At 35.4% G+C, this 12,706-nt stretch overlaps 1 protein-coding gene across 9 annotated transcripts in view; it reads left to right on the top strand.

The window, feature by feature from the left end:
* The window catches only part of LOC145242244 (uncharacterized), a 297,326-nt gene that overhangs the window by 152,523 nt on the left and 132,097 nt on the right, over positions 1–12,706 (top strand). Inside the window, exon 1 of one of the 9 annotated variants that reach the window (XM_080105247.1) lies at positions 6,164–6,320. The exons of 7 other annotated variants lie outside the window; for them this stretch is intronic. The gene's annotated coding sequence lies outside the window, so the exon portion shown is untranslated. Of the gene's footprint in view, positions 1–6,163; positions 6,321–12,706 lie in introns of those variants that run through there. One more of the 9 variants, XM_080105251.1, reaches the window with a different exon arrangement.

Below are 12,706 nucleotides of genomic sequence, written 5' to 3'. Positions count from 1 at the left end.
AAGTCATCCCCTCTTTTCGATTAACTAGCCTTAATTTAAACCTATGTCGCTTCCGGTTTTGCGATGAGTGCAACGGCAAACACGTCGTGCTTCTTTTCATGTTCTTTTCCTCCTTCACGGTACAAGTTTGAACCTGCCTGCTTACTACCACTTTTTTTTTTTTTTTTTTTTTTTTTGCTCAACACACACCTCCAAACACCCGGGCAACGCCGGACACCCAGAATGAAGGAGAAAAAAAATTCAAATATAACACCTGTAAAAGAAATATTTTTAAATGAGAGAGGATGAACAGTGAGACACGGATTTCATATCGGTCAGCAAATTTCGATAATTTTACCTGTGGTAATGTAGTCCCTGGCTTTGAGACCATCTTTGGCCGACGATAGTGTCCTTCTGTATAACCGAGAACGGCTCTTACATTTAATATGAATTGATTTTTAAAATTAAGTTTTAGGAAAAGGAATTAAGTGAAGGATACACAGACAAGCATATAAAATGTGAATAAATGAAACATTGAAATAAAAAAAAAGTGTAACCAAGTAGCAAGTGCTATCTAAAATATAAACAGTTTTGTAGATGAAAAAATGGGGAAAAAACGAAATTTTGGAACAAAATATTTTTATGCAAAAGATAATATAAAAGTTGCTTTCACTCATTTATACAAACATGTGAAGAAAGTTGAGTTACTCACAAGTCAAAATATTCAGAGTGTCAATATGTATGTACGTAAATATTTGTATGTAAGTATTTGGAAGTGTGGTATTGTGTATATATGTGTGAGTTGTTTTGCCTTGTTCTTGTCACTGCGTGTGTAGATGTAAGTTGCAATTCTTTCTTGTTAATCTGTGTGAGCAATCTCCCCTGAAGAAACTCTCGTAGGCAAGAAAAGCCGACTGGTTTATATCTTCCAAAAAAAGAGTGTCCAATTTTTCATATAATTTGGGCATTCCATCCACAGAATTAAGAGTCGCAACATCTAATTCCAATACAGCTTCTCTGGGTTTTCCTTCCAGAAAAAGAAATACTATGGGAGCGCGTTTTGTCTTGTCAAGCGACATAACCATTTCCCAGATTTGCATTTCTTTTTTCCGCGTGCTGTATTTGTCTTTAATTAAGACGGGCGGTGAAATGTGTTTTGAAGCCATAGTTACGTTTTGCTCTGCTACCAGTTTTAGTAGGTGGACACGAGAATGTTAATACGTATAAAGAAGTATATCAACATATAAATGACGGACTTCGACAACGGATACGGAGAGAATATTTTATTCGACTCCTTACTAACTACCAAGTATATACAACAATGGCCGCTTCCCCACTTCCGACCGGAAACCGCCTCACTCGCAGGGAGAGTTTCTTCAGGGGAGATCACTCATACAGATTAACATTTCTGTTTACCTGACATCACTAGTGTGTAAGAATGTGTGCACGAGATGAATAAGTTATTGAATTCTTTTCTTTGTAAATTTGCCTTCCTTGGTTCAAACACGTGAGGAAGCAGAGATCGACGTTCTTAGGTTCTTCCATGGAAGTGCAGCTGGTGAATTCTGGAAACAGTTCTTATAAGAATTTCTACTTTCACATGTATGTGTTACTTTCTGGAGCTTGCAACGATTTTCATTGGTTGGAAAATATTCTGAGTTCACACATTCCTGTGAAAACTTGCTTGCTTGCTATAAACAGCGAAGGAAAGAGTGCAGCAATTAGAGACCTTTGCTTTTTAGCGTTCGTAGTAATCACTTCATGATTAAGTTGTCACAGATTGATGTGATTTTCTTTTGCTGGTGTTGATTTCTCTGTATAATCAGGTACTTACCCAAGGGACCGTGTGACGGTTGACTATATCCAAAATAAAAACACAGAGTTACCAGTCCTCTTCAATAATATCTGCTTCACCGCCTCCAACCCCTTCGGCCAGATTATACTTGGTTTATGCACTCCATGAATAAAGAAAGGTCAGTGGAGATTCGGTGATCTTTGGGTCATTTGTGATGTTCTAAAGGTCAACAGACTCGGGATACATGATGCAACAATAAAGCAACACTGAAACACACACATTCAAGATTCCTTTGTGCGAACAAGTTATTTCTTTTTAAGGTATTTGCAGCATATGTTTTTGCATAGTGCCATTGTTGTATATTTGTACGTAGCGATATACTTTCTTTTTTTTTTTTTACTTGGGAGTCACTGTTTATCAAGGTCCGAACGCCACTCGAGGATAAGGGTTAATGAATGTAAGGTGGTAGTGTAGTAATCGTTAATTGGGTAAATTGGGTAGAACTGGATTATTTATGAGAACGGCTCAACAAGAATTTGTTTACATTGGATTTGAAGGCTACTATGTTCTATTCAACCGGGAAGTGGGCAGTTCTGGGAAAGAAGCTTTGTTCATGGAATCTGCATTTAGATTTAGGCACAAATAGAGAGTGGGGGAAATCGTATAAAGTGGTTGTAACTAGTTGAATGTTTTTTAGAAAATTTGGCAAGGGAGGAGCATAGATTGGAGTTCAGTCATGGACTTGCCATGAAAACTATAATAAAGCAGAGACAGGCTCGCAACTTCGCTTTTATGGAAAGAGGTTGCAGGGAAGAAAAAAGGCATCAATTAGTAGGTTTTAAAGCCAGTTTTGAAATCTATCAAGGCAGAATAGGGTGTGGCAAACAGTTCTTGCCCAGATGTGGCAACAGTACTCCATTTTAGTATATACCGTGCTCTAATTCAGATAGTGGATTGCATTGGCAGTGAAATATCTACTGGAGCAGTAGAGTGATCCAACAATTTTTCCAGCAATATACATGTTCCATTTCAGACTAGGAGTGAAGATCAGCACCAAAAGTTTGTCAAGAAATGGAGCTTCCCCAAGACGAGAGTCATTCATTTCAATTCGGGCATGATGGGAGTCAGAGCGATTATGGTGAAAGGAGAGAAGCTTTATTTAGCTCTTCTTTAGAAGGTTAGACACCGTGGGATAGATGAAAATGTTTCTGTGAAATGAACTGGATTCGAACTTGGCATACTGAATTTCTCACGTATAACTGATGAGGGGGGATTCCGTTAGAAAAAAACAAATCTTTAAAGAAAAAGAGCCCAAGATCCTTTAGTGAATATATATGTGAAATTCATTGTGAAGTAAACTTGATTATCCGTCACACCTTTGCATTGTTCTACCTTTTATAAACTTACATTTCTTTTATATATACATCAAACTACCTTAGTCTATTATTGTTTATTGTTTATTATTTTTATTATTATTGATGTAATGTGTGTTGGGGATTTGACCTCTTCAACATCAATGCAGATGAAAACGGCCCAATAGCCCATTCCAGTTATTGCCCAAAATTCCTCCTATATTAAAAAAAAAGGGGGGGAGGGGTCTGTATGATGTACGTACCCGTGACGAAGTGAAAATATCATATTTCAAAAATTATGCAAATTGATCAAGTATTTTTTTTTTATTATTATAAAGAAACCCATTTTTAAGCGAGTAAGGGGAATTCGTAAGCATTACACCATTCGTCATAAATCTCAGTCATGTGGAGTGTGATTTGGCGGTGCCCATCCCTTTCCGTGCTATATAATATCCATCGGTTTCTAAAACAGTTTTGTCATTCCTAAGTTCATTCACTAGGGTTGATCCATAGTGCATGGCTCCCATGACCAGACAAAGCATCTTGAAAAGTGCGGTTAAAATCATTCTATATGAAACTGCAGTGAAATAGAATTGTTTCATAATGTCAACGACATGAAAAGAAATGCACCTGCAGCTTTGTAAATGATATCGTTTATCAAGTTAGGTATGTGTATATGTTTATATATTTGCATGTACAGGGTTCACTCTTAAACTAATTAGCCGATAATTATAAATTTTAAAAACAAAGTTGCAAAGCGTTGTAATGTGGGCTGTATTTAGTTTAATTTTGTTTTAATGCAAAATGGGAGAAGCACTTTGCGAAAAATCAGGCTTGTAAAATTTTAACAATATTAGATATCAATTAATAAATATTCGTCAAATTTCAGTTTCTTTCGAGTATTTTAAATGTATTTTTAGGAGCATAATATGAAGCAAGACTCCTTGAACTTCAATTTCTTCTCAAGACCCTTAAAATTTTTTAAGATTTTCTAGGATCAAATTAGAATAAAGATTCCAGACATGGGATTGAATAGCACTACATATTTATTTTAATCTTGACCGCGGGGGGGGGGGGGTATAAAAGTGGTGTAAAACTTGTGTTTATCTGAAAGAATTTATAGAAAACTATTTACAATGTGGAAATATGTCTGATATTCGTGTGTGGCTATTTAGACGCCATGTTATTAAATAACGTTTTTTTTTTTAAATTTTCCGATTAATCAATTTGGTATTTTGATCAAAGTTTTTTTGTATATGTGTGTGTGTGTATGTACACACACACACACACACACACACACACACACACACACACACACACACACACACACACACACACACACACACAGTAGAACCCCGGGATACGGTGGCCCTCGGATACGTTTTTTTTTTTTTTTAGATTACGATGTGGAATACGATGTCTTTCCGGCCCCTTACAGTATTATTTATGTCATTTGATTATATTCAGGTGTATTGTATACTGTACTGTATTTTGTTAGTAATTTTTTAGTTCAGTATCTTGGGGTTCTAATATATAAGCATTAATGTATTGCTACACATTCATGAGCATGTTTCGATCAGCCATTTACAAGTACTTAGAGACCTCTTTAGGCAATATTACTTAAAAATATCTTGCCCTACTTCGTTATTGAGCACTCTTGCATGAACCTCGTTAAAACGTCATTGGTTGCTTCAGCTCTGAAAAATATTAACCTGGAATTATATATATATATATATATATATATATATATATATATATATATATATATATATATATATATATGGTGGCCTCTGCCGTCGATTTCGACGTACGAGGTTCTGCCACAACAACTACGTTGTTCGGAGATCCACACAGATGATTTGTTTTCATAGTGGTGAAAGCTTTGTGTAGAACCTACCACACTTTTTGGTATTACTGCTAACCTCTGTCGGTGCAGACGACTGCCACAGAACAGCGTATACAGTAGACCGCAGATTTTTACATCAGAGTTTCCTTCTCCTAGGTGCATCTCTCCCAGTAAATCAATGCGAACCCAGATACCAATCTGGAAATTTTTATGACTTTACATACAGCACCTAACCTTCCCAAATGCTCACCCATTTGGTACTGGCCAGGTTCAACGTTGCTTAACTTCGGTGATCTGGCGAGAACCGGTGTGTCAACGTGATCGTGTGTGTGCGTATATATATATATATATATATATATATATATATATATATATATATATATTTGTAGTCATCGACATACAGTCCTGTTTCGTTGTATCACAACTCATCAGTGCCGCTAGACTAGCATCTTTCCCAAGCCAAGGATTGAACCTAGAACTGTCGTGTTGACAGTCGGCAGTTCTTCCACTCGACCGTGTGTGTGTGTGTGTATATATATATATATATATATATATATATATATATATATATATATATATATATATATATATATATATATATATATATATATATATATATATATAAAATCATTGTGGATTGCAAATTAGTACAATATACTCATTCACAATGTATTTTCAACTATATTAGCCGTTGTATATCTACATAGATATATGTGCATGCAAAAGTGTAACTTTCTATTTTTCTTACTTCAGAACCCAAGCGTAAAACCATTGGGGGGGGGGGATAATAAAATTAAAAATAAGAACAAATGAAAAAACGCACACTAACAATAAAACTGCGCTCGCGCGACGTACAATTTCTCTTTCAACTAAAGATCGACAACAACTTTGTTCCCAATTCAAATACCCCGACTGACCGACACTTTGTTGTATCTCGTCGATAGACACGTGTATCGATCCCCTCCCCCACCGTCCTTATAGTGATTGCTACTTCTTGCACCAAAACCCATCGTCACATTCTGCTTGGCTGATACGCAGTCGCAGTTTGTGTGGCTTCTACCAATTCGTTGAGAAAACTACCCGACGTTTGTTTGTAAGTCGCATTTAGTCGTCTGTTTTCGTTTTTTTGAGATTTGGTCATTACTGCTGGAGTGCTGGTGACTGCTGGTCTGGTGCTGGACCATCAAAAAGCCCAGTCTCTTCCCCTCGAGGAAATAAACGAGGCGCGACTTTGATGCATTGACGGGCCCTAACACCCAGCCAGGCGGATCTCACTTCGGTCTTTCCCCTGGGTTAATAATATTAACTCTAATTTTGTGGGCGAAGAGGACCTACAAATCACTCGCAGGTACGATTCGTTTTTATTTAATTTATTTTTTACGATCTCACTCTTAAAAAAAGGACGCTGATCTTCGTCAATTCTTATCGTTAAACATTACTATTTTTATTCATTTCATTTTTTTTTTTTTTTTTTTTTTTTTTTTTTGGCGTAAATAATAAAATAAATTCACTTATCTAATTCTATTTTATCGTCTCTAAAAGAAAACCACAAAAGTGCTTGAGGTTATTAAGAAAAAAGTTTTTAAATGTCAAAATAAGAGCCTAATATTTATGTGTTATAAGAAGATCAGAACAACGTCGGTACCGTCGGTTTCAGATCTAAAACAAAAACGGGGAACCTCAGCCTGACAGATGTTGAAGAGAGACCAATATAAGCGACCAAAGATACTTTGTTTGAATTTGAAACCGACGGTATTGACATTGTTCGGATCTAATGTACCTATTTACTATGCCTCCCCACGGGACAGGTCGTTTTTTAACGTGGAGAAAAGGTACAAAAATAAAAATTGTCTCAGTCGTGAAGGATTTCTCCTCCACCGAAAGAGAACAAGAAAATGAAGTGCAGCATCTGAAGAACAGATACTACACTTTGATCTTGACCATGTAGCACACACATAAAATAGAGAAAATGTTTGTGTATTATAGAAATCGATATTTTCACAGAACTTTGAAATAAATTTTGATAGGCATTACATTTTTCAAGGAACCTGTAGACACCATTGGCAGTTCCCTTTTTGATTCTATGTTAGGTCACTAGAGGCAATTATCCGTTAGGTCCTTAAAGTAACCGAAATATATTAGAACGTAACGAAATTAGATAAATTTTATTAATACATTTTCTTCGGTTCACAAAACAAAGCAAAGTTAAATAAAAATAAACATAGAATATTTCATTGAAAAATGTATATATAATTTAAAAAAGGTTTAAACATTTTTTAATGGAAATAGCACCAGACAAAGTATAAAGCCACTTGATGCAAAGAGCTAAAAATACTATTTAAATGTTAAAAACTTGCTAACGCTAACTGTTAGATGGAATAGATTCTTACTCCGAAAACAGCAATTCTTCTCTCTTTGTCAGAAACATCGCTCATGGAATACGAGAACTAAAGAACAAAATGTGGGAAGTGAAAGATACGAGGCCGCCCAAAGTAAACCCGAGATCCACTTGTATTTTTAAGATTTCAGATAATTAAATTCGATTCGTTAAAGCATTTAACGTTTTATAACTGTTTGTGACAAACAACGTCAACGAGTAATTAAAAAAAAGAAAAGAAAGAAAACACCATCGCGCTAACAGTTTTTTATAACTTTATATTTCAAATGATATATAAAAAAAATTTCTTTCAAGGTAAAAATTGTAAATATGACGATTTGAAATTATTTCCGACCACAGCAATATAACCCCGTACGGTCAAGGTCGGGTAAACACTTATATATACCTTCTGTAGAGTTTTTATTTAAATGAATAAATAACTATTAAGCTCTTATATTGGACATTTTTTGTTCTTTATAATAGAACATTTTGCTGGAATTCTTTCCAACAAACAGTGAACACGCACGCACGCACACACGCACACACACACACACACACACACACACACACACACACACACACACACGCTCCTATAAACTAAAGGTTAGAGAATCTACATAAAGGCTAAAAATATATGTTGTAAAATTTGCAGGGGAAGACAACGGAAGTGATCTCAAATTTCTAAGCGCACCCTAAGAGTGCTATGAGTCCCACCCCCAAAATAAAAACAAAAATCTTCAAATATATCCTGTTTTGATGGAATTTAATTCAAATCTATAAAATTCTCCGAGGAAGACAATGGAAATGGTCCCAAATCTTTACGTGCTCTCCTTCCCCTAAAGTTGCTATGAAGACAGCTTCCTCTTCTTGAAAGCCTCAAATACGTAGATAAGATTTGAAATTTCGACCAGATATGTGTAAGACATTAATTTGAAATTTTTTCAGAATGTTTAAATCGAAACAGGAAATAAATAAATAAATAAGATAATACTATGAGGTTGTTAATATCGCGAAAAATACATAGTAATGTTCCTCATTCGATCCCGAGCAACGTCGAGTTATCCTGCTAGTATATGCATGTGAAAGAGAGAAAATAATTTTTTTTTTCTTTCTTTTCTTAAATATCTTATCTGTATTTTATTGCCGATTGTGCCTTTTATTTTTATTTTTTTTCACTTTGTCAACCCTGGTTGGTCGACCTTTTAAAGCATACTTAGTCTATTACTCCTACCTACCTATCTACCTACGTACCTAGATACGTGAGTAACTACCAGACAATTGACACCACCTACACGATTTGACCCTGAGAAACTCATTCGAATGTGACTGTCGTTCGATGGAAAACTTGAGAGAAAAAGCAAATCCTTTAATTGCCATTCTTCTTCAGAGTAAAGTTTCTTGTATTGTTAATTTAAGTTGTTTTTTTTTTTAATTTCGTTAAAAAATTAAAAAAAAACAAAAAAAAAACGAAATTCAATTTTTCTTTGTTTATCGCTCGCGACCCGTTCGTTCAACTATCGAATATTTTTCGAAAGAAAAGCTTTAAGTATAAAATGATGTCCTTGCGATGACCCAATATACTTGCCTCCTCGCGAGGACAAACACTGTCGGTTTTTAATGTGAATAAATCCTCCCTCCCCCCTCAAAAAAAAAAAAAAAAGGGCACACTGCACTGGGCTGGGTTGGAAAAAAAATTGTCTCAGCCTAGAAGGATTTCTCCTTCACTGACCGCGGACAGAAAGGAAAATGAAGTCTCGTATCAAAACAACAGATACTACACTATTCTTCTGTCATTGCGATGCAATCGAGACCGAATCTGAGATTGTATTTATTCATTTATTTATGTGTGTGTGTATGTGTGCGTATATATATATATATATATATATATATATATATATATATATATATATATATATATATATATATATATATGTAAAACCTACATTGGTATAGAGATTCGGCGAATCTCTATACCAATGTAGGTATGATTAATTTTACATATATATATATATATATATATATATATATATATATATACGCACACATACACACACACATAAATAAATGAATAAATACAATAATATCGTGGCGGGAGAGAGGAGGAGGGCTGCGTTCGTGCCGGACATCCGTAAACAAAACAACAAAGGCGATTTTATGTAATTTCTAACCTGGGAATTGGAAATGATTGATATTAAAAAGGTGTGGGGGGGGGGCGATATGACGTGGGTGTAAGAAGACAAAAAGCTGCTCATTAATTTCTGAAAATAAAAAAAATAAATAAAAATAAACTTCGGGAGTTACGACTTATATCATACAAATAACTGTTTATATATTAGAGACATCTTGAATAATATGTGAATTGTATTTATTGTAAACTAGCGGGACCTGTGGAAATTCCACAGCGGCATCTTTCATATGCAATAAATATATTGCTGCTGGGCATTCTGTGGACGTTCAGCGTGAATGGAGACCCGCGATATTATTGTACCTATTTACAATGTCGCCCCACGGGACAGAGTTCCTATTTACAATGTCTCCCCACGGGACAGAGTTAGACACCAGGGTCGTTTTTTAATGTGGAGAAAAGGAACAAAAATAAAAATTGTCTCAGTCGTGAAGGATTTCTCCTCCACTGACAGAGAACAAGAAATTGAAGTGCAGCATCTGAAGAACAGATGGTATTTATTTGCTCCCCCACCGAGCAAATTGGGCACAAGGCCGATTTTTAATGTGAGGAGTGAAGGGAGGGGGAAGGGAAAAAGGGGACCAGCTCCCGAGAGGTGGGAAATGGGAGCTGGTTAATGGTCAGGCATGTGGGGTTGCCCCCACATCTGGTCTTTGCTAGTCATAGCTAGTCATAGCTTGCAGCATCTGAAGAACAGATACTACACTTTGATCTTGACCTAAAAGTATTTACCTAAGTAATCTGGTTGATGTAGTGTAAGAATATATCTACTTATTACGGTTTATCTCCAATAACCTTCTGTGATATATTTCCATTGTAACACACTGATATCATTATTCTGAAGATGTGAAAGATTTGCGCAAAATTTATCCCAAGGATGCTCAGAAAGTTTTGATGATTCCATTTTTTGCCTACATAAGCACGGGTATCTACATGCACTGGGTTGGTTCCCACTGGACATACAGTCAACATGGAATACTATGTTGAGGTTTAAAGGGAGTTTAGGAAGGGATTCCATTGGAAGAGGCCAGCACTCTTCAAATCCGGTCAGTACAATGCACCAGTCCACAAGTCCTTGTCACAGACTATTTGACCAAGATGGGCATCAAAACAGTTCCTCACCCTCCCTATAGTCCAGCACTTGCTCCCTCTGACTTTTGGTTATTCCCTAAACTCAAGGAAAACCTTAAAAGCTGTTATGAGAAAATTGAGGAAATGAAAGAGTCTGTGACAAGGGTTATTGACACGCTCACACAAAAGGACTTCCATGGAACCTTCCAGAAGTTGTTAGAACGGTGCAACAAGTGCATTGCAACCGGAGGAGATTACTTTGAATGAGACTAGAGTTTCATGAATGTACTATCAATAAGTGGCCATATGAAAAAAGTCTGGAAACTTATTGAAGGCACCTCATATATTAACAGTTGAAGAGAAAATTCATCATCGGTTTAACATGTATTTTACATGCTGACATGTCTTGGACGGTTTTAAAAAATTGGCTTCCAAACTAAAGCATCTCTACCTGTTTATGTCTCTTTCTCTTTACTTCATCCTCATCATTTCTTCATGTGTTTTCTGTGGGCTTCTCCTGCAAACTGACCCTTATAGCTCAACTGTTCTGCATCTGCTAACCTCCAAACACCCATCTATTTCTTTCAACATGAACATATCAACACAGTCTCCTGTTCTGCACATATCTCTCTAGACTGCTCAGATTTAATCTTCCTCTGAGGTTATCAGATCTAAACTTTCTTTTCACACATCTTTTTAAAGTATGTTTATTTTATGAACGAGTTTGTTCTCTGGTCTCTAAAACGGCTGGGCCAATTTTTTAAAATTTCACACAAATGTTTGTGTGTCTGGCAGTGTTTTTAGTCAGGTTTTGTCTCTGAATGCCCTGATGAATATCCAAAATCAATAATGAAAAAAAAAAAGTCCAATTAAAAAAGAAATAGTCTAATTTTGACCAAAGTTAACACTCTAATCCAGTCTAGCATCACAAATGCCTTCTAGAAATTTTTATCACCGCACAAGCAGAAGGGGCCCATGTATAAAATCAACAGTAGGTTCTTTGATATAATTGTATATTTCTGTTTATTTGAACCATGATACTTGACTTTTGCATTTTAAACTTTAATTCCAAAAATATTTTTATGAAATCAACCGTAGGTTTTCTACAGGGCAATCTAGAATACAATGTATTGTGGACTAAGTCACTGTAGAAAGGTATGTGAAGCTTTCTGCCAATGCATTGTGGTGGATCCTTAACTAGAGCAGGCAATTAATCGATTTGATTGAAAAATGATTGATTTCACCAATTTCAATAACAATATAAATATTGAAAGTAGTACATTTGTTGATCTTAGTTCAATCCCAGGTAACGTTGAGTCCCCTTGTGTGTGTGTGTGTGTGTGTGTGTGTATATATATATATATATATATAAGTGATAGGATGATTCCAATACCATTACTGATTCCGTACTAAATTACTGATTCCAATTCTTTATAAATCTCTAAATATTTAGCTATAGAGTTATTATTTTCCCTGATTTCTCTAAAAAAAAACAAAAAAAAACATGTTAAATATGCAGATATTTTCCTAAACGTCAAAATACATTTGTAGAGGATGATCTATCGATTTTAGCTTCACTGGTATTTTAAAACCAATAAATATTTGTTATTTTATCATTATTATCAGCAATGGAAGATTTTGCTTTAAACAAAATCAAATAAAAAAGACAGAAGAATCGTTTTCGCATCGGAAAATCGGTACCAATTTTTCAATACCGATTCCGATACGCCCAAATTTGTCAATTTTTTTTCCGATTCCCGATTTTGATTCCGATGAATCATCCGAACACGAATATATATATATATATGTGTGTGTGTGTATATATGTATACTTTGGCAGCAAGTCATTTTTTATGCATGTCTGACGTCTAAATTTGTCTTTTTTTTTTTCCAATTTTGCTGATTATCTTTTCTATTCGCTGAGCGATCTTTCTTGTTTCAGCTAGTAGGTTATATAGTATGGCGCCCAGTGGTGGTTGTTCAGCCATATTTTCTCGTGCTTTCTATCGGTACTTCAGATCATCCTCAGGAGTGTTTGTTGTTGTTGCCGTTCTTTATGGAGACTCATGTGTATTTATAGTTAATTCTATTTTATTTTATAT

This window comes from Euprymna scolopes, chromosome 21 (genome assembly GCF_053919585.1).
Source record: "Euprymna scolopes isolate OS-2025 chromosome 21, ASM5391958v1, whole genome shotgun sequence".
Lineage (NCBI taxonomy): Eukaryota > Metazoa > Mollusca > Cephalopoda > Sepiida > Sepiolidae > Euprymna > Euprymna scolopes.
This window is presented reverse-complemented; position numbering and strand designations above follow the sequence as displayed.